At 41.0% G+C, this 22,903-nt stretch overlaps 1 protein-coding gene across 3 annotated transcripts in view; it reads right to left on the bottom strand.

The window, feature by feature from the left end:
* plxnb1b (plexin b1b) overlaps positions 1-22,903 on the bottom strand; it is a 98,263-nt gene that overhangs the window by 60,403 nt on the left and 14,957 nt on the right. The gene's annotated exons all lie outside the window — the stretch shown is intronic.

Genomic DNA, 22,903 nt, shown 5'->3' with positions numbered 1-22,903 from the left:
CCAGAGAGTGAGACGCAGGTTGATAACCACGACAAACAAGCGCTAACACAGCTGCATTCACTGGAGGGCTCAACCGAATAAACCTCAGCAAACAAACAAACATGTCACAGAATAGATGCTCTGTGAAAGTTTCCCCCGTTTCCTTTTCTAGAAGGGAAAAGGGGAAACTTCAGTTCACAATCAGAATCAGTTCCATTTTGTGCGGTTTTTGTGTGGTTATTTTTGTCATCTCAGGTTTGTTTCTCAGCTGCTGTGACTTTGTTCCTCTGGGCATTCTTCATTTTTGGACATGTTGCTCTTAACTGTCGATTCAGTTAAATTAAGCCAAGTAGTTTTTAAACAATTCTGCTTAAAGACAAGCAGACAAAAGTAAAAGCCACCCCAAAAAACAGTCTTCCACCAGGGCCAGTGCTCCATTTTAATAATGTTAAAGAGAGTGACATTTATTAGTGTTATTTATTAGCCCAGGAGCCACAACTTCCACCAGTTTCATAACTGTTGACAGACAGAAGAAAGGCACTCAATCGCCAACCTCATGATCCACCTCAGGAAAAAAACGTTTCCATGTTTCAAGAAATCGAACATTGATGTTCTTGCATAATCCTGTTGACGACACTGAAAACGGTCTTAAGACCATCTTGTTGACTTCCTCAGACAGCCTCCTATGATGGGCTCTGTTAAATGCCTGAGATTCCTCTTAGAATTGAGCATCAGCCGATGTTTTATTCCAGGTTTAGTGCTTCAGGCAGAATGTGATGCAGCTCAAGCAGGCACGGGACCTTTATGAGCTGCTTACCATGCAAATGTAGCCAGTTTTCTGGATATGTTATGGGGGGAGGGTAGAGTGTTTATACATATACACAGAGAGAGAATGAGCGAGAGACAGAGTTAATGAGTGAGTGAGTCTTTGTGGATGCATTTTTAAGTATCTGTGCAAGTTCATCTCTCCAGAAAATGCCTTGAAGTGCAGTTTAGCTGTGCAGCAGTGTGAGAATGTAGGCCAAAATGTGTCACAATAATAACTGCAGCCAAAGAGCAAGGGCAATGTTTGAAACCATGAGTAATCCTAAACCAGAAACCTGCTCTGCCACAGAGGACCACCCCTGAAGGAGATCTTGCCTTCACTGTTTGGGCCACCCCTGGTGAACGGGCTGCAGGCTGGAGTCAGTCTTGCTGGTCAAGCAGAGCCTGCGCACTGAGGCACATCATGGAAAGAGAAGTTCAGTTTTAAAAAACTGAAAATGTAGATGTGCATACATGAAGCAGAGAGACAGAGCATCACTGTCTCTCACTCTGTCCTATTTTATATGCCTGAGGTTTATAATAAGCTGCTGAAGGACACGGATATCAGCGTGCTTATTAGGCTGTAGGACTGCAACATATTTCAGTTTCTACACATCAAAAATCTGTCTGGATATTACATCCACAGAAGGGCAAACTTAATTGCTATACACACACACACACGTCATAATGAACATAAATCTACTCGAAAGAGAAAACAAATAGAAAACATTAACCACAGAACATGACTGTGGTTAACTGGACTTCAAGTAGAAATCAGCATCTCTGTAGCAAGCTAGGTTTCGATCTCTCTGAAGCCATCACCACCCCAAAGCATCACTGAAGTGTGCAATGTTGTAGGAACAACTGCATCAGATTCCTTCCCAGCCTACATCCTCTGACTTCCTTCCCTAACCATAAATAGTGCTGGATCTCTGAAGCAGGTCCGTGTTCAAAGTTAAATGCTTACACAGGGAACATTCCCCTCCTAGCATCAGTCTTACCTCCTACAGGGAATGCACACTAGCAATCTGCACTCCATAGCATGCATTTTAAAGGGGCGCCACAAGGAACAGGGATTTAAATCATTTCTGGCTCGCCAGACAATAAGGCTGGTAAAATTTTAAAAGGTCTTGTAAAGTTATTTGTGTGTGAAAAGAGGCTGACCTTTTCCTCTGGTAGCCACAGTGGTGGTGTGGAGTGCTGCTCATCCCATGGGAACATAGTTTAGTTTCTGGTTGTCCGTACAGTTCTCTAGGTAGATGTTAAATCATTTCAGTGGGTGTTTTCAGCTCTGTAATGAGCTGAAAAATGGACTGTTCACTGTGCGTTCATCAAATAAGAGGTCTAAGGAACTGAAAGCCATTCATTTGAAATAAGCAGAGGTGCTTTCATCTTCATCTTTCTTTATGTTATATCAAAACAGAGTGTGTGCACGTGTGGCGTTGGAAGCTTGAAGTCTGGGATGAACTAGACCCATCGTTCAACTGTGGAAACATCTCTGAACGCATTAAGTGCCATGACATATCTTGTCTCATATTTCCAGTGGCAGATGCTCAGTTTAAACATGGCCAAAGTTTCAGTTTATGAAGTCAATAAATGTACAAATAATCCATGTGAGCCCTTAACACTCAGTTTCAAATGATTTTAAAAGTTAAAACTGTTAAGATACTGTGTGAGAGTTCAAGAACAAAAACATGGACACCAGGACCCAGAAATGAGTAGAATAAGTCTGATATTACATATGTAATATCAGACTTATTCTACTCATTCCTAATAGAATAAAAGAGCAGCTTTGCATGATTCAAAGTTCATTAAAATGCTGTATTTATCTTATATTTGGCCTTTATCTGAAACAAGCCAGTTAGCGCCCCTCTCTCCAAAGGCTAAGCAGTACACTGCTGCCTGGTATTCAACTGCAGTCTCTCCTGTTTAGTGGCCTGTTAAGTGATTTAAGTCACAATTTCATACTGTAGATGGTTATTTATACAAAGCTGCTATTTATTTAACAACAGAAGGATTTCAGCTGTTACTTATCTTTTTCCATTTAAAATGTGGGAAAACTTGGACCTAGCCATATGAAATTGTGAAAAGCATCGTTTTAGCATTGGGAATAAAACTCAAATATCACAGCAGAATCTGCTTTGAAAGAAAAACTCAACCACACCCAGCCGTGGGGATTTCAGAGAGTAACCAGGTGTCAGGAAATTAATGTACTGGATCTAAATCTTCCTCAAAGGTGTGTGTGTGTGTGCAGGGCTGAGAAAACCACACTGCTGTCACATCTCCACTCTTAACCGTCTCATTCATCATCATGCTCCAGACAGCACAAGGCTCAGCCGCCCCTCAATCTCCACAAAAACACACCTCATTATACATGAAGGCAAGGGATTACAGCCCTGCTCTGAATTTACCCAAAGCTCCGTTCACAGTGAAACAAAGTCTGAATGACCTGAGCTCGAAATGCAAGCAGGAACCGGCACTTTGCTTTCTTTGCATCAGCAACAAAAGTGATAAATGCCATACCTGCATGATTTTTAAAGAGAAAAGTGTATGCAAAGTGTCACCAGACATGCGGTACAGATACTATTTTCCTCTCATAACTTAGTATGCTTACTAAACTAAGAGTGAATCATGTCTGCTTAACATTGTCTACAGCATCGATGTGGTTACCTCTACAGGACATTTCATGGTGTCTGGATCCCACGTCTCTAAGTCTTTTCCTGTGTTTACAGATCAGTGTAAACACATTAAGATTGGAAAATGATGCATTTTACCTCAAAATGGAACCATTTGTTGTTCAAGAGCTGATATGAGGATGTGTTGTGTTAACACTTCCTACTGCTTCAATCAGACATGCCAAGATCCTGTACCTAATATTTAGAAGTAAAAATAAAGAATTAGATAGTAGAGGAAGCTAAATGCATATTATTAGCATATTTTCGCTCCTCGTTGTGGTTACACTTGCTGTTTTAGAATGAAGAATTAGCACGAAGAATCACTTCCTCAGCTGCTGTGCTTGGTAGGTAACATGTAGAAAACTAAATTATCAGCATGTCAAAGTCTTATCCTCATCTTGCCAAATGCAACTTGTTCTGTCTCAAAATCTTAAGTCAGGACAAGTGAGCAAAAATAAAATCAAACACTAAGGTGACAGGCAGTCGGCTCGTCTTTAAGGACCAAGTTGACCCCTTAGCATAAATGCAAACAGCTCTGAGGCCGACGCACTGCTACAAGGATCAACGAGATTATACAGCATCAGTTACACAGCTGCTGGTGTGTGTGCATCATAATGTCTAACTCACAGTCAAGCTAAAACCCATAGAATAACCCATAATATTTTCATCTGAAACAACTAATCCTGAAGGGGGAGGAGGGTCACACCGCACCTCACCCCATCCATCTTTACGTAATGACAGACCCAGTCAATTCCCAGTACAACCAGTCCCAACCAAGCCAGGGTGAAAACACAAGAAGATGCTGCTGTTGCATATATGTGGGAGGACGATAGGAGCTGGGACAGGTCAGGGGTTTGATTTATGACTCACTCCAAACGTTGTGGCGCAATCAAAACGGATCAGTGGTCCCATTTTCTGTCCTTGTCCTCCTCCCCCTGTGGCAGGAAAAGGGAGGCTGGGAAAGTACAGGAGGGGGTAGTGTGGGGCTTGTTCACACTGTGTGACCATCTCTCACCCCTTCTTTTGTAATAAAAAGGGGGAGGACAGCTACATTAAAAACACAATGGACACCCTCCTAGCCCCCATGAGCCGCCCGCTGCCTGCAGTTAGCAAAAAGAAGAAAAAAAAAAAGTGGCCCACTAACAGTACAGCAGTTATTTAATGAGCAATAAGCTGCGTAGTGCACCACAAATTTAAGCATGAATATGCTTAGTGTTTTATGAACATATAAAAACACTAACTGAAACTAGAACACACACACACACACACACACACACACACACACCAAATCGCCCTAACAAGAATGACAAGCCCAGAAATGTTTGTGAAAGAGCTGTGTGTCAGCCTCCAATGATAATTTAGTATCTAATATAAACTGAGCTACTCCAACAAGCTCCAACAAAAGCACAGTACTTTGTAAAATGTGCAGGAAGATTCCCTCAAAACACCACTTCAGGCAACAAACACACCATCAAGCACAACCAGGCTATGAAGGAGAAGATACTGGCAGCTGGTGATGTACGACCCAAATATAAACAAATGACTCAACCAGGATTTGCTGGAGTACTTGGTAGTTTCACTCAATATGACAGGAAGAGCAAACAGTAGTTGAGAATTACAGATGTGGTTACATGGTGGAAAAGCGTGGATTTAACATACCAGGCAAAATATATTTCTCTGTTTTATTCACCGATATCTTACTGGCCCCTGACAAGTTACAGTTACTGTTAAAGCCCAATCCCAGTCGTCGAGGGCTACTATCCTGCAGCTTTTAGATGCATCCCTACTCCAACACAGCTGAATCAGATGGTTTGATTACCTCTTCAGCATGCCATCACATTTGGCAAAGGCCTGATAACAAGAGAAAAACCCAACAATCATATGACCCCCTATGAACAAGCACTTTGGCGACAGTGGGAAGGAAAAACTCCCTTTTAACAGGAAGAAACCTCCAGCAGAACCAGGCTCAGGGAGGGGCGGGGCCATCTGCTGCGACTGGTTGCGGAGAAAGAAAGAAGACGAAAGACATGCTGTGGAAGAGAGACAGAGGTTAATAACAGATATGATTCAGTGCAGAGAGGTCTGTTAATACATGTTGAGTGAGAAAGGTGACTGAAGAAGAAACACCCAGTGCATCATGGGAATCCCCCAGCAGCCTACAGCTATTGCAGCATAACTAAGGGAGGATTCAGGGTCACCTGGTCCAGCCCTAACTATATGCTTCAGCAAAAAGGAAAGTTTGAAGCCTAATCTTAAAAGTAGAGATAGTGTCTGTCTCCTGAATCCAAACTGGAAGCTGGTTCCACAAAAGAGGGGCCTTTTTTTTTTTCCCCACCCTGGCTGAGGAATACTGTTCACCTCTACTAGGAGACTTGTGAGACGATGTGGGAACCAGTCTGTGGTGAGGAAAGGACTGCCAGTGAAGGCGTTCTACATTCCTGTATTCAGCTGTGGCCATGTGCTGCACTCACCTTTAGAGATAGGACAAGGAGCTGAGAGTAGAGCTACTACTCATCTGTATTAAAAGGAGACCGTTGTGGTTTAGGCAATCAACAAGGATGCCTATTGGATTCCTAAGGAAGGTGCATTGTACAAGTGTAACCTGAGCAGATGGAAAGCACACTGCAGAGGTTTGGCTGACCTAGAACCAACTGGGTACAGAGTGAACAGTGAATTAGGAATTTCAAAGCTGCAAGACTGAAGAAAGGAAACGTACAGGTGCATAGCAGCACTTCACTGTGTTCATGTGGTTCAGTCGCACACCGCAGAGAAAAACAGCGTTTATTTCTTCTTTGTCTGAAACCCTCACAGGGCAGAAAATATTTGGATTATCTGTTTAAATCTCCCCTATACTTCATCTTAGCTTCGTGTGTACTGTGGACATGTGAGTCAAATTGACAGTCTACTTCCACAGACTCTCCCACATAGTTATCAGCACAGTAGCCTGACTGCAGTCTAAATACTAGTCATTACTCTGTCCTCCCAGCTATATAGAGCCAGACTCATAGCAGCAGCTCGATGCATCACCAAGACCGACGAGGCACAGACGGTGACATTAGTATGGCACTACACATGTAATTATGAATTATATGGTAAATATAAAGATTTAAACTTCCATCTTCATTTCCATTAGTTTGCTTACATGAAAGCCATTTCCTCAGAGCTACAGTAGAGACAGATAACAGCTCAGGTATGGTGAGTTCAGAAATTCATGTCTTCTCCTACACCTCATGGATGTGTGGATGTGCTCGCTCAGCTCCTAAAAGAGAAGATTAAGATTTAAAGAGTATTTGTTTTGACAGACTGCAGGTCTCCACTTCTTTGGATACGTAGGCTTTGAAGGATTCAGGTAACAGATGCACAGGCTGGCACTTAACTAGAGGCCAGTAATTACACACGCTGAAGCACACACAAAAACATCTAATCAGCATGTAAGCACACACAGTCAAACTACAGTGCTGCTCCAATTCCCAAATGTCTTAATTATTTCTTCTTTGCAGCAGCGAGTCCTCTGTGGTCAAGCCCGTTATCCGAGCTCTGCGACTACAATTAGGGCTCCTCTAGAACCAGAAGAAAAGCCCTGAAAGTGACGGCCTTCAAGCCACGCGGTTGCACAGTTTAATCGAGTGCCCGGTTCTCCTGTGAGGCTGAAGAAGAATATCCACTTTCATTAGACAAAATCATTACGGAGACTCAGTAACCACCCCCACCCGCTGAGTGAGGAAGGACACACCCTTGTTTAATTGACCCACTATTCTCCCAGCTTCATCCCAGCTGGGACATTCATTTATTAACAAATGTTTGATATTACAAGTCTTACACTATCAGTGTCCCAATGAGACAATACGTCACTCTGTTCTGCATACTAACCAGGAGAAAGGCAGGGAGTGGAAGCGTGAGGTAGGAGCACCTCACTGACAAAAAAAGGAGAGCCACACAAAAGTGGAAGGAACCACCGCCACAGAAGGCCCTACTGAGGCAGAGATCTTTTGCCCTGCAGTGGACACCATGTGTGGTGGAGCTCCACAGTGGTCCCAAACCACATCATTTCAAGTTTCTGGCTCCACCTGAGGTAACGCCTGAAGCCAAAGCAATGCAAGTGCAAGAAAGTAGAAGATCCACCCGGGAAAGTGCTATGCTATCTGCAACCACTGCCGAAACATATTAAGGTCTGAAGGGAAAGAATGCAGTCTGGGACTACAGCAGCAACAAAAACACCCAAATATCACACCAAAAAAGAGAAATACTAGGTAGGTAATGAAATAATAAGAATAATTGCCAGGGAATGTGCATTTGAATACGAGTGTGATTTCACAGAATCAAGCTCAGGGGCTGAGAGAGGTAAAAAAAACCTCAGACTAATGGGTGTTAGAGGTATTTTTTAATGTGAGTCACATTTTCCCATGTAGTTAAGTCCTGAACAGTCTATTTTATCAGTACTGTGCCAGTGCTGACCAGTTTTAACCCATGAAATACTGATTTCTTTTTAATTTTTACTTCTTATGAAAGAAACAGCGCTTTTGGCAGCACCACTGACACGTTTTTAATCACAACACACAGTGAGTTCAGTCATCTTTAGTTCATAGTTCAAAGCTTTAAAATAATATCCTTTATTTTCTGCAGCCACCTGGAGGATTAAGAAAAACCTGGATGAAGCAAAAAACTGCAAAGGGAGCTGCTGAATTTTTGAGTAGTTTGATATTTTTTAGCAGTTCAGCACGTTTTACTGTTTAATGATGACACGTGTGTGTTTCTTAAAATCTAACACTGCACTTCAGCACTCCATGATCTCATCTCCTTCCCGTAAACTGTCAAAACCAAGTTTGATACTGCAAAGAGAAGCGCGTGCAGTCTACTGTGACAGAGCTCGTACGCTCCAAAGTCAGTGAAGTAAATTCTAGTAAATTCTACTGAGCTCAGCTGACATAACATTTCAGTTCAGCAGCAGCACACAAAGCAGCGTCCCGCTCGTCAAAGGTTCATTAGCTGGTGGGTTTAAAAAAAAAAAATGCAGGGAAATGTCAGGATCTGATTCGTTAACTGCCTCAACCCCCAAGAGAACACTGATGGTGTTGCTGTGTGAATGTATATGTAGTGAGGTGAGGGGGAAGGTGGTGGAAGTGGGGCCTTCCATCCCCTGAGGTATACGTGTCCCTTAGGCCAAGCACACCTTATTGATCAGCCTCATGTGTTTAACTGTACAGCTCAGTATCATCTGGCCTCCATCCCCAATATGTCCCTTGTCTCATTCAATCCATTCTCTTCATCTCATCACTATTCTACCTCTGTTGCACCCAGTATTGCTTCTCTCGGTCTCTTTGTCATCCAATTTAGCTTTGTGCCTTTCATTGTCTTTGCTGTCTTTCAGCCTGTATCACTGCAGACTTTGACAGATAGGGGAGGGGGGCACAGGCAGACAGCTGCTTAAATAAGACATGTATATAGTATAGGACAAGCTGGAGGACAGGAATTGTTGAGGCAGAGAGGAAATAAAGCGTCATTTCCATTTAGCTGTTGGCTCTGTGCATGATTGGCCACCTTTCTGTAAAAAGTCTGCACAACCTTACCAGATCAGACCATTTAAATACATTTTTTCAAGCAGTGTTATGACAGTTGATCAGCACATGGAAAGAGTTTTAGTGATTGCCATCAACATTAATAATGTGGAGTTACCAAACACTAGGTTTAAAACACTTCCTTTCATTCTTGGGCTCTCACTGTGCTCACACCAACGTGGAAGCAAAAAAATGGCTTAAGCAAGAAAGTTTACCTAGATAAACTTTCATAACAAGTGGAGGGAGACACATTTAAACTGAAAAATAAAATCTTTAACAAACCGGAAAATCCGATACATCTGCTAAGCCGATATCAAAGCAATGCAAATAATCAAGACTGACCCAAAGGAAAACAAGCAGACCAGCAACTTGAACATTTTAATACATTTGATTAGCAAAAAGCAGCGAGCGATGCAGGCTATGGCCCACATGCGAAGACCACATTAGGACTACACCGGAGATGTGGAGTCACATTTCATGCTCAAATGTTTTTATTGGAATTTTTTTCATAGGGATTTGAGTGAATTTGCATTCACCTATTTGGAGTGTGGAAATTAAAGATTAAAATAGAAGCTCTGTACTGTGTAAGATTATCAACAATGTATTAAAGCTCTCATTCTAAATCATTCTTTTTAAGTAGATACCTCTCAAAACCAGGCACACTGTGGAAGAGTCGCTCACATCTTTATCTGACAGCACAGGAGGCCAACATGAAAAGCTTTACAGCAGCTGGTAAAAGCACTCATCGCAGTCTGCGTTTAATATCATCACGGTGTGGAGCATCTTCAAAGAGCAGGAGGACGGCGGCATTAAAAGAAAGGCATTGAGAAAATCTTCATCTGACCGAAACATCAGAGTCAGTGAGTGAAAGTCACAGAGTGGTCATCAGTGATTGAGATTCTGTGCGTCGCTCTGTTTGTCTGGGAAGCCTCAAGATTAATGTAGGTGACTTTAAATTAAAAAAAGAAGAAGACGAAAAGGACACAATCAGTGAAATGAGGGACGGACCCTACTCTTCATTCCTCTGTCATTGATGGAAGTTCAGGCGTATCTCATGCAGCTTGGAGACAAAGATATAGTTTAAAAGAGAGACGAGAGACACAAAAGACGAGAGGGCAACTAACTGGTATCATTTCATTATATTGTTGTGCTTGCTGCCAGTGCTCCAAATGGCTGGATCCAGGAAAGTCATCTTGTCTGAGGGTACAGTTCGGTGGGGTTCAACTCAGCTGTGCTTTATATCAGTTGTAAAGCTAAAACACTAAAATTGTAGCTCATAAATGTCAAAAACCAATGGCTCAGTCTAGGGCAGGGCAACATGACCAAAGATACTTCTCACAATATATATTTGAAAAGTTGCGATAACGATATAACTGACGATATAATTGATGCGAGACAAAATACTTTACAACTTCACAACTTTAGTAGTGCAAAAAAAAGAAAAAAGATTTAACAGTGCAAATTCCTTGCTGACAGATTAACCAAAAGGCATTTCCAGTGGAAATGGGCCGACATATCCTGAGCCTAACCATGGTAAATGGTCTGTATTTATTTAGCGCTTTACTAGTCCCTAAGGACCCCAAAGCGCTTTACATATTCAGTCATCCACCCATTCACACACTGGTGATGGCAGCTACATTGTAGCCACAGCCACCCTATTATACACAACCATGTACAATATCCACAAAAGTTAAAGAGGTGCTTTGCAACATGAAACTGCAGTAAAAAACAGACAAGTCCAACTTTACTCATCTCATTCTTCTTGCTTCCTCCACGTCTGTACCATTGATTCATGAATGCTGAATTCTCTCACAGCTGCTCTATTGCCATGTTCTACTGCATGACTTGAGTTTAAAATCCACTTCATGCGCATGTCCTGTAACAGGTGCCATTTTGGGGTCCCCACACACACACACACACACACACACACAATATTATGTTGAAGCACAGTATGTATCACTCCGCGAGGCTCCTGACTACGGTAGCCGACAATCAATCAAGCGGTGCAGCTTCGTAGCTTAGCAAAGTCGTAGCGAAACATTTGACAGATTTTTGAGCGCCAGACAAAAACCAAACCAGTTCCACATCACTGAAGCAGCATTTTTACAAACGATTCTGGTTCATCTGTTTCCGCCATGTGCGTATGAAGACAAAGGCCCAGCGCATGTGTGTTGTACCCATATTCTATCGCGATATTCCATTTTCATATCATTGCCTAACATTATACCGGTATTACCGTGAACGGTATAGTATGGCCCTGCCCTAGCTCAGTCCATCTTTTATACTGTGTATGGTAACACAAAGACAGAATCAGAAATGAGCCCCACATCCTGCCCCACTGAAAAAAAACCAAAAAAGAAAAACACACTATCCCCACCTGAGTGAAAACAGTTTACACAGTGAAACTAGTGTTAAAGAGCAGATTTAACAGCTTCCTGAATAATTACAACTGTTCCTTGAATGTCACAATGACCAATTTAAAAAAATCACATGTTTAATTGTTAATAAAATTGCTTGTGAGCGTCCATGTTTCTCGCCTGAACAAAACACTTGACATGTAATGTATACAAAATTATTATCATCATAACAACAATTACATTTGGCTGCATCCTTCTAAGCATGGCTCCAACTTCAAGTTGGTAACGAAAGAAGAAAGTGTACTTTATTGGTCCCCGTGGGGAAATTCCTCTCTGCATTTTAACCCATTCACTCAGTGAAGCAGTGGGCAGCCATTGGGAGCAGTGTGTAGGGACGATACCTTGCTCAGGGGTACCTCAGGGTAGCTGTTCAGGGGAATCGAACCTCCGACCTTCCGATCATGGGGCCACCACTCTACTAACATTGTGGACGGGATTTTTATGGAGGTGAATTGGGCGCTTATTGACATGGAGACATGGAACTGATCTGACAGGAGCTTTACAAAATCAGCACCTTTGTTATTAGAACACGCATTTCCTCCACCTGCAATTTACTGCACCACAGGGACAGGATTTATGATAAGCAGACACTTTCTGAGCCAACTAAAACCCTTGTGACACACACACACACGATAATGGAAGCACTACAGAAGAACGATCTACCTAAGGTACTGATTATAAACCATATTACATCTCACGTGATCACCTCTGTAGGGAAATGATGCCATTTGCTTTCACCTCGTGAAGTAGACGACGGCTCACTCAGTAACCCTTCAAAGACGGCACCGTCTCGTGTTTATCCGTCATCACCAGTTTTGCCATTTTTACATCTGGCTTCCTATTTTGTTCATCCGTACTACAGAAACTGCTTATACAAAAGACAGTGTGATGAAGGACAGAGACTTAAAGATTTTGGCCCATAGATTATGCTTATATCTTCAAGCAGACTTATTACAATGAATAAAAGTCCAATTTTTCACAACAAACCAGTTCATGCTTTAATATCCTTCCAACAGCAGATGGCGAGTGCAAAGAGTGAAATCCAAATAAGGTAAGGATGATTAAAAAGCTTTTTGGGACAATGAACCAAAGTTATTACTAAGTTTACTGTCATTACTTACTCAACTGCTTCCACTTCTATGTAGCACACTAGGTTTGCAGGCAGCAGTCTACATCAACATCAACATCATCAACATCTACATCTACATCAACATCAGTCTACAGTCTGCCGTGTCTGATTTATCTGGAGCAGCAGACACCTCTGTCTAACCCTGATCTCATTACTAGACAACGCACAAAGACAAAACCGTGCATACGTGTTGTAAGGCACAGTGAACCAACAAAGAACACGTCAACAAGTGCTGTTGTGGAAAGAATTCGCAACACTACCTCATGATGGGCTCAGCAGGCCTGCACAGTGCTCAGATGACTCCAGCTAATCTGTGGATGAAGTTTTAGCTCATTTAAGCAGATTTAGTTTGTATCACTCCCCCCATGACCCCCTGCCTCACCCTCCAGTCATAGTTAAGATGTCTGATATGCTTACATGCACACTAATCTGCAGACCCCGTCCGTCCCTTTGAGCAGATGACACCTCAGGTTCTACACAACCTGCTGCAGGTATGATGCGATTCACATTTATAGTGAAAAGAGCGCAATAACATCCAAAACCTCATTAAATGTTTTGTTTTTTTCCACAGGAAAAGATTCTGTTGTGTAATGACCAATTAAAAATGTCTTATTTTAGCCATTTGGTTATTTAGAGAAAAGACAAATGGCTTGGAAACTTATGTTCAAAAGTGAAGTCGTTTAATTACTGTCAATAAACATTCTGGATGCTGTTATTAAAAGTGAGCCGTGGGGGGAAAAAAGAAGAAAATATCAAACAAACGCCACCATGTACTCCGTAACTGCACAAAGAAACACTTTATTTAGCTCACATTAACCCATATGGAAAAGCTAGATATAAATCTTATAAAGTTTCTGTCTTGTGTGAAACTTGTATGAAAAGCATATAAGAGTGAAAACAGATATAAGATCCCCTGAAAAATTATATAATGAAACTTGTATGTTTTGGATATTTACTAAAACAATATATGAAAGTAATGCAAAAGTGGCCACTTTCATGAGTAATCACATATAAGTTTTTACTGAACCTTCAACGTCAACTTAATAAATTATTGGTCGAAAATTGTCAAGAAGCCGTCAAACAGGTGTAGTGTGTCAACAAATACAAAGTACTGTATAAAGACTTAAAATATTTTGTCACATTTGACCTCTGACCTCTCCTTTAAGGACAAAGTGTACAAATTTACAAAAAGTAAATTCTGCCCACAGTGAGCGGCCTCGGCGGAGCGCTGCACTCTTGAAGTGCTTCTTGTTATTAATAAATTTAACGCTTCCATTGTCCTGATTCCCAATTATTTAAAATCAAGGTGTAGGCCTACTTTTCTGAGCTCTGTAACAGCAGTTCTGTAGGTGCATAATGATGCATTACGGGAGATTAAACAGGATATAAAGTATTTAATATGATCTCCAGCTTAGGCATGATTACTGCGATTGATGGGAAAACATTTTTCTGCAGAAGAATGACAATTTGCCAATAAAATGTATTATGAATAGTGTTCGAAACAGTGCTGAAGGAATAGTTTAAAGAACCTCCTACACTGCTCATCATTTTCAAATCAGTATTTACTAATACAGCAAATATTTATTTAACCATAGAAGTAATATCATTTAATGAGTACAGACAGCTGTCCAGGAAGAGTGCAGCAAGCTGCAGAAGTCTGTCAGCATATATAAAAAGAATAATACAGTATGTTTAAAGCTGGTGCAATACGTCTGAACACACGAAGAGAGCAGGACTGAAAGATTATTATTATTATTATTATTATTTGAATGCGCTTCAAAAATATCAAAACTATAAATCAAGCTGTAGAGACTGCAGGCTTACATAGAAAACATGTAAATAAATAAAAACAACAACACAGAGCAGCGTTTCCCCGTCTACCCTGGCTGCTCAGTTTATGGCTGCTCTTCTGCAGTTAGCTTTAGATTTTTAGCTGCGAGTCTACGTGCATGCGTGTTGGCTTTATTTACTTAAAACGAAGCTAGTGACTGAATAATGAAACGAGATGGCTTTAATAAACTCTGCCCTGCTCTTAAACTGCCTGCACTGTGTGGATGTTTATGTTTAAAACTGTGTTAACATAAGCATATTTCAATGTTCTGCATAATACAAGGTCAGGTGTGTGACCTATAAAAGTAAATGATGCGCTGTATGTGTGAAAGTGGAGGAGTCTCCAAACACAGCTATAAGGCTCCTTTAAAAAGTGACCCAGTGTTAGCATAGCATTCACAGGCTCAACTCACATACACGAGATATGACTAATTATGCACATGTCTCGTTTTGCAGTTGTAGAAAAAGTGGTGAAGCAGTAATTCAGTATTGTTTTAGAGTCAGTGAACATACGTGCATATGACGCTTGGATGTTTCTGCACCGAAGATATTCTGGCTGCAGCTAGAGACACCAAGTTCCTGGGATAGCAGCTCATGAATGAACAGAATACAGAGCAGAAAAAAGCCATCACTAGTCCAAAAGCATACAGATGAATTTTCACTGACTGCAGCAAAGTATACGATGGAAATCAGGTTAGTTGATTAGCAACTGAACTTTCAAAATATGACCGTGGGGACTGTCCGGTAGTAAATCAGTGTTACCAGAGGAATGTTAAAAAAAGATGAAAAAAGCTTAGCTAGGGCAAAACAGCTACACAATTACGTGGGATCATCTTCTGTGCTTATTCAAATATATGTGTCAGCTATTAGGAGATAACCTATTAAACAGAGACTGAGGCCACATATGTGCAAAGCACACTAAAACAAAAACAAGACTACCAAAAAGTATTTAGGAAATCAGCTTATAATCACGTATTCTGGAACAACCATTACCAACGTTCTGTTTCTGATTGGCTAGTGCCTACTGAGCTGAGGGGCTCTCCCTCTACCGTTATTAACTCTAAGGAGTGGCCAGATGTGTCATCCAGTTATTAACTCTAAGGAGTTAATAACTGGATGACACATCTGGCCACTTTTAATCAACTGCTAATCACATCATATTATTTACACAGTATTTGTGAGGGACTTGGATTAGTACACATCTGGCACTGTAGGGAAGGATTTCTGACAGCAGGACGGGGTATGTCGGATCGAGTAGAGCATTAACTGTCCTGCATGTGTTTTCATGATAACGGTGACTCTGGGCTTCCAACATAACCAGAGGGCAAAATGCTCAGTAAAAATGAAATCAAGCAAAAGTTAATTGACCAGCTGCTGGCCTACATGGCCCAGTGATGCCGTTTCCCGCCAGTCGTGCATTCACCCAGAATGTTCACTGGCTACTAATGAATCAGTGATTGTGCGAGACTAGACGGTGCGAATGTTTCACTTGCAATTGAGACTAAACATAGATGTCCGTAAAGTGTGAAATGTCTCCTAAACATGGCGAGTGTGTTCAACCAGCGTCCGCCTTCCTCACCACAGATAAGATGGCACCATCATAGTCGATGATGGAGCCTCTCCTGTCTGACTCAGACACAGCAACCAATCTCTTAATGTGAAGAAAAGCGATCTTTTCAGCAACTCACATCCAAATAAATTAAATGATTAAACATAAACTTTAAAAAAAAAAAAACAACAATACTTGTTTATGCAAGTATTTTTTTCATTGTGCTGGACATGGGAAACTCTTAGATGTTTCTAATATCTCCTTGCTCTCGCCTGCTGAGCACACATACAGATGTTTTAGCATTATGGCTCAGGCACAGCTATATAAATACGCACTCCAGGAGACGGTAGACAAAATGTATTAATATGCAGTATTAGGATATAAACAAGTAGGGAGTGAAGAAGAAGGTCTCAGTGCATCGTGAGCTGAGCACTGCAGCCCTCCAGCAGCCAGAGCCGACAGCAGCACACCTACACCGTGTTTGGCATCACCTGTACCTGACACCGTATTGACCACACTCACAAGAGTTCCCTTTATTGTTTTGTTTATGATGTGTACTTTGAAATTGGCGCAAAAGAATTGAAAGTATTTACAAACACTGCTGATGATTTTTTTTGAAGGACAAGATTTTGCCGACTTTTGTTTTTATATATGCCTTTCAACTATTATTCTTTTGTAGCAGTGGAGTTGTGCAGGCATGTGGGCAGGTGCTGATTTAGTGAGTGCTTGAGTTGCTATTCTGTATCACTTGATCATAATCACTTAGTTGTGGTTAGGTTTGACTTTGTAACATTGTAACAGGGTGTGTGATTCCTTGTGCTTCCTCGTCCCGCTGAAGAGTTAGAATGTGCCTGGTTAAGGGGAGCAGCTTAATGAGGTTTAGATTACCCATTTAGACCCCCCCCCCAAAAAAAAAAGAAACATCTGGTTGTGAGAATACACAAATGGTTCACCCTCCGACACCATCCGCCCAATCCCACCACAGCAGCTTCCTCTCTCCCCCTCTCTGGCTAATCCTTTGACCTGGTCGTCCACGCTACCCCGGCCTGGTAATAACTAGACTTGGCTCCGTTTTCACCATGTAATCAAAACACTGGGCTTTGTGGAAGCACAGAGGATAACAGACTGGCAGACTGGTGGGACAGGGAAGAGAATCGGAGGGGAGAAAAAGAAAAGAAAAAAAAAAAAAGCCCACAATAATCTTCACAAAGAGGAAAAAAATAACAGGAGCATGACAGAAGAGGGCTGACCAAAAGGAAGGGAGGCATGAAAACAAAAAGCCTCCATTTGCGTGGCCTGAGCTTCTGGTTTGGTGTGGGGAGGAGTAATTGGGAGCAGTCGCTAACACTTTAAATAGCTGATGAGTGCGGTGGGATGCGGTCTGGGGGGAAGTGGGTTTGACACCACAAGAGGAGGAAAGTCAAATCCCATGAGCAATTGTGTAATTTGAATGAATTGACAGAAATAATTCAAAAGCTCCGAGTGATCCTTCTGCAGAGAGATCTCGCTGTGGATAAAGTCAGCACCGGGCAAAAGGTTTACGATAAGTCAGTAGAATGTGCTTCTTATTTTTGGCTATGTGGTCAGTTTTAAAATGCAGGGAGTGACCATTTAAATCTTTTTCTTATTTTATTAAATCTAATACATAAAACTGTCAAGTTAATTTTCAAGAAATGCCTTAATTACGACTTTGACCAAGATCTGGCTGTTATTTATTTATTTAGGCTTTAGCCGAAGCAAGCATTGAGCCTGAGCGTACATTGAGCTTAAAATAGACCACCGAATTTAAACAAAAACAACACAGAACACTGAAAAATAGATTTAATTAAATGAATAAATGAAAACCAGCATTTTAACCTCCATAAATTTTCATTTTATGCTTGTCTTTCACTGCAAGTGCAGTTAAAGGTGCATGATGCCATCCCACAGGACATCCTAATGGCAAACATGTCCTAGGAATGCTGTCTTAAAATAGACAAAAAAAAAAAAAAGTAAAACCTGGAGATTTTCCCATCTGCTCTCAGGGCTTTAAAAACAGAGCGGTTTTAAAATATACAGGTCTCTGCCAGCTGATCCCACAGCTAACTATGCCCTCTGGCTGGGATTCGTTGGGTCTTGTTTTGTGGTAAATCCCCTCTGGTGAAAGATCACTTAAACATTATTCAAGGTTTTCCTTTGACCCAGACTCCAAGGGTGAGGTTTGGAGACAAGTTTGAAGTTGAAACTATGGAAAGGAGTTTTTGTAGACCTATAGGCAAGATTGATGGGCTGATAAGCTTGATGTGGCAGGAACAGGAAGGACTGTGGTCGATGCTCTGATGTTTGTTCTCCTCATCCCATTTCCTATTACAGGATTAAAGTTGACCTGAATCACACTGTGGTTCATCAGTCTAAGCAAACAGGTTTCATATGCATTATTAGACAGTCTACAGCACTGTTACTTTAGGTAGGTACATTCAGCTGAAGTTGGGTTCTTCATCCTGTTTCGTTTGACTCAAGTTCAAATGAAGAAACCTGTTTAAACAACATTAACACAAGAACAACCCCCGTTTCATGAAAAGGGCCGTGACAAGAATCAACCAAGCTTTTCATAGCTAAGAAACAAAACGTGACTCGACTGGTGACACTGTGCGTTCGCTTAGCAGACCAGGGAGTGACCAGCCAAAACAGGCAGGCTAAGACCAACTCCTGTCCTCCTACAAACTCTACAGGAGGAGAGATTACAGCATGCCTAATACTACAATTACAAAAGCACAGAGAAAGGGGCAGAGCAGAGAGGAACCTACCTCAACATTGTACAAGGCCCAGATTAAAACTGGGGGGCGGGAACACTGTCACATTCCCATGAAGACGAACAGGACACGTTCAAAGCAGCTGTCACAGAAAGGTTCTCGTATAAATAGAGTTCCAAAGACAGATGTTACCAGCCAATATAAACGCCTAAACTTAGGAGCATCGCTTTTGGCTCACTGAAGACTGAATTTTGGTAAACATGGCAGCAAGGTCTTGGCTGCTTTATTTTGTCTGTTCATTGGAGCTGGCACATAATCATATCCCAAACACATCAAAAAACCCAGCTTTCACAGGAGGAAATGACACAGCATCACAAAAACCAACTGTGCCACCATTCCTGAAGTTGTTAAGCTGTCGGCTTTAAAACTACCCCTGACCGTGTGCTTTTGGCCATGGCCGCTCTGTAATTAAATACCAAAAATTTCTGTTTTTCCTCCATCTCAGTTTCTTGGAAAATATATACAGCATCTAAATACAACTCCTGCCCTGCCCTCTCAGGCTCGTACACACATTGATGATGCTATCCTGCTCCATTCCTAAAGCCACATCTGGTTATTGCACTTCAGAATGAACAAAGGTTATACCCACAAAGTGCAATGAATAAGAAAGGGGGAAAAAGTAAGCCATGCAGTCAAAGTGAAACTGAAATAGCCTTGTGGTTGAATTCCAGAGGTAAATATGTTCCTGTACCCCTCTTCCTTGGGAGAGTAGTGCAAGCGTAGGGATTATTCTTTTAACCTTGTAGTAAACCAGAAAAGACTGGGTCTCTCTCTAGGATGAATGTTTCCAGCCACAGCTCAACCATTAATTCTAAATGTGCTCTCACACTGAAAAGGACAAGTAGTGTGCCATCTCTTTGGCCAGTTCTCTAATTGCATGGAGAAAAGGATCAACTCATCATTATAATCTGACAACAATGTGTCATGTGGGCCAATTTCCCAATCCCTCTGTGATTTTAGCTGCGAGTCAGTAGTGGGAAAAACCATAATGGTGACCATCACCCCCACTTGCCTATTCCTTACTCTTAAAAGTGTTAATTATCTCATATCTATACAGAAAACCTGGTAAATATTGCAAGCATTAAATAAAGTAGGTCAAAGAGGAGCATGGCCATCCACCTACATTTTCCAGTGTATTTCATATTTTTTTTAACTTAAAAAAAACAAAAAAACAAAACAAAACACCATCTTAAACCATGGCTACCTGTTAACTTCTGCAGTCAAGAGTTTACATAGACTCCCCATGGGCATGAATATCATGAGAATTTCATTTTTTAATGAATTATGTGAACTGTTCTATTTTTGGGGGGTGGACTAACTGAACAGCATACTTCCTAAATGACTTTTAAAATGCAAATACTCCTTGAAACATATAGCTCAGTCCTTCTCTCGTCTGATCATAACACATTTCTCCAGAAGGCAGCTGGCTTGTAATCCTGTAACGATTGCGCTTGGCAGTCGATACCAATGTAAAACTTTCACAGTGGACAGTGACGATGACGTTCCAGCAGTTTGCAGTTCATGACCAGCCCTGGTGGGTTGGTCCTGAACATCCTAACCAATTTCTTCTCATCTGAGGGTGACAGTGTGGTTCTTCCAGACCTTGGTAAAGTGTTGGCACATCCAAATACTTTGTGCTTACATACAGTTATCATCTGTTAAACTGTCTGAACTGGTATTAGAAACTGTAGTGGTTATATAAATCTACAAAGGTCTACAAAGTCAATAAAAAAAAATTTCATTGTTCTGATTATTGGTCAGTCCACTGAGTGCTAATTTGTTAAGCGTGCACACATATAATCTGCTTTTCCCATCAACTAAATCAACTTACTAACTAAGTGCTTGATGAGGTGCTAATGCTGTTACACTAGCTATAAAAATAGTCTGGTAATAACATAATGTAGTGGGATAAAATTGACTTCCTGAAGCCCAGGATATCTTCATGAAATTCCACTAAAACATAGAATCAAACAGACTGATGTATGACATCATCTATGTCTGCAGCTAGCAGCTGTTAGACTAATAAGTCAGAGATCTAAAAAGAGGTCACTGCCTGTTGATTGAATCCTACCAGCGCAGGGCATCGGGTCATGAGGCCATTATAGTAATCAATTTGTTGTCTACGATCAGCAGGCAGCACAGGGAACTCGTTTAATCGATAAGGGCCATGAGGACAGCCTCACTGTAGCCGGATAGCATCCTGGGTTATCCAGGCCTTTAGGCCAAGAGTTTGAGACTTTTTTAGGAAGCATTTAAGTTTTATCTAGTTTTTATTCATTATTTAGTGGGACTACATTGCTAAACAGCATTAAGTCACTCAGTTTGGAAGCAAGTAATCAATGTAAATACTAAAGAAGACTTATAGTTTTCCTTTGTTTTCATATATACATGGTGTTACAATGGTGAGCACTGACATGAAACATTGCCAAGGTTTCAAATAATGACAAATAATTAAACAATTCAATTAATTAGTTAATGTACAAGTAACCCACATGAGGCAAAAACAAACAAACAGGCTTTGTTCTGCTCTAAATGCTCTGTTTTTTCTACTGTTGGCCAGTGACAGCCAGTATCCCTGATAGCTAATAGTCATCTCTACTGCACTGACTTTCAGCTCCAGTTTATTTTTGGATGCTACCAGAGTAGCTTTGCAAACTCTAGTAGTAAGTAGCCAAGTCATGGAAATCTGTAGTGTGAGCCAGAATACGCATAGGTATCTATAAGAACAAACCCGATAACATGCAATCCATTTTAGATCCAACTGCATGCTCACTGCCAGGACCTAAATCAGTGTAACACAAGCTCATTGTAAGCAAAGGGCACATGATGACTAACAACTGTCAGCTACTCAAATAGAAACAAATGTCTAATGTGTTGCTGTAAAACAACAAAGTTGAAACAGGAGGGGTAGTTAGTGCTATAAAACTTTTATAGCTTCTCCGCTGATAATCGCTGCTGCTGAAGAACACTTGTTGTAAACCACCTACACTTCACAGCCCAGCTCTTTGCCTGCACACACACACCAACTAAATGAGGGGAAGCCAAACTGGGTACACTTTAAGGACGCAAACCGGCAAATAATGGTCCATCACAAAGCATTTTTAATTTTATTGCAACAGCATCAATATTTCTATTTTCCAGTAGTCACCATTGTATTATTCTACCCGGTTTGTGTATCACTACACACTACAGTCTTTCCAATGTCTGCAATTTGCAAAGGAAACTTTAAATCCCATTATTTCTCTTTAACCAATGACTCTTTTCAACCAATGAATTTTCTGTAAGAAAACAGATCAGCATAATAAACATGTTGCTTTTTAATGTTCACAAAAGCTCATAAACATCTCTAGCAGCTCTGAGGGACTTCAGTTTTATCAGGCAGAAGCTTCGTGGTCTCAGGACTTGGGCTGACATTTGAGTGGAAGGAATGTTAATGCCCTGTTGGGCCTGAGATAGTCCTGCCTGTTTACAGGGCAGCACAGGAGGAAGAAAATACAAACTGAAAATAACGTTCAAGAAATACATTTAGGATAGAATTTTTCCCTAAATGAAACTAATGCTGACAAAGTTGCGATATTTACTCACATCATCATCAGTTACAGCCTGTCATTCCTCATGGATGGAGTTAGGACCATCCTGGTACAAGCGACTACTTAGCCGATCATGCAGGACGCAACTTATTTTATGTGTTTGGAAAAAAATTACCATCATCCTTCAATGCTGGCTTATTAATTCTTTTTAGCTACTTTTTCATTCAAAATTCCAGCAGGTGCAGCAGGTGCAGCAGGTGCAGCAGGTGCAAGACATTTTAAGAGTTTTCTTGTATACAAATCATTTCACAACATTTACATAGGATTCAAATTTGAGCATTGACCAGGTCATTCCCTAAGGCTCAATTTAATCTTTTTAAGCCAAACACAGTAAATGGATGCACTATTTAAAAAAAAAAGTAACAAGGGAATGCTTGTTACTTTCAAAGATAAAGGCACAAAGGCAGAAGGTTTGCAGCAGTTAGTTGGAGACACACTGGACATAAATCTTTAGATAATTAGAGTTACTCAATTTCACTGTTTGCTCCATTTTCACAATATGAAAACAGCCATTTATAAATATTGATGCTATTTGTTAACTGAAGCTATCAGCATACACTGCAATCACATATTGTTTGATTTA

The sequence above is a fragment of the Aulonocara sp. 'chitande type north' Nkhata Bay genome, linkage group LG5 (assembly GCF_057382095.1).
Source record: "Aulonocara sp. 'chitande type north' Nkhata Bay isolate Kocher_YH1m ecotype deep benthic linkage group LG5, A_spYH_male_GT1.1, whole genome shotgun sequence".
Lineage (NCBI taxonomy): Eukaryota > Metazoa > Chordata > Actinopteri > Cichliformes > Cichlidae > Aulonocara > Aulonocara sp. 'chitande type north' Nkhata Bay.
This window is presented reverse-complemented; position numbering and strand designations above follow the sequence as displayed.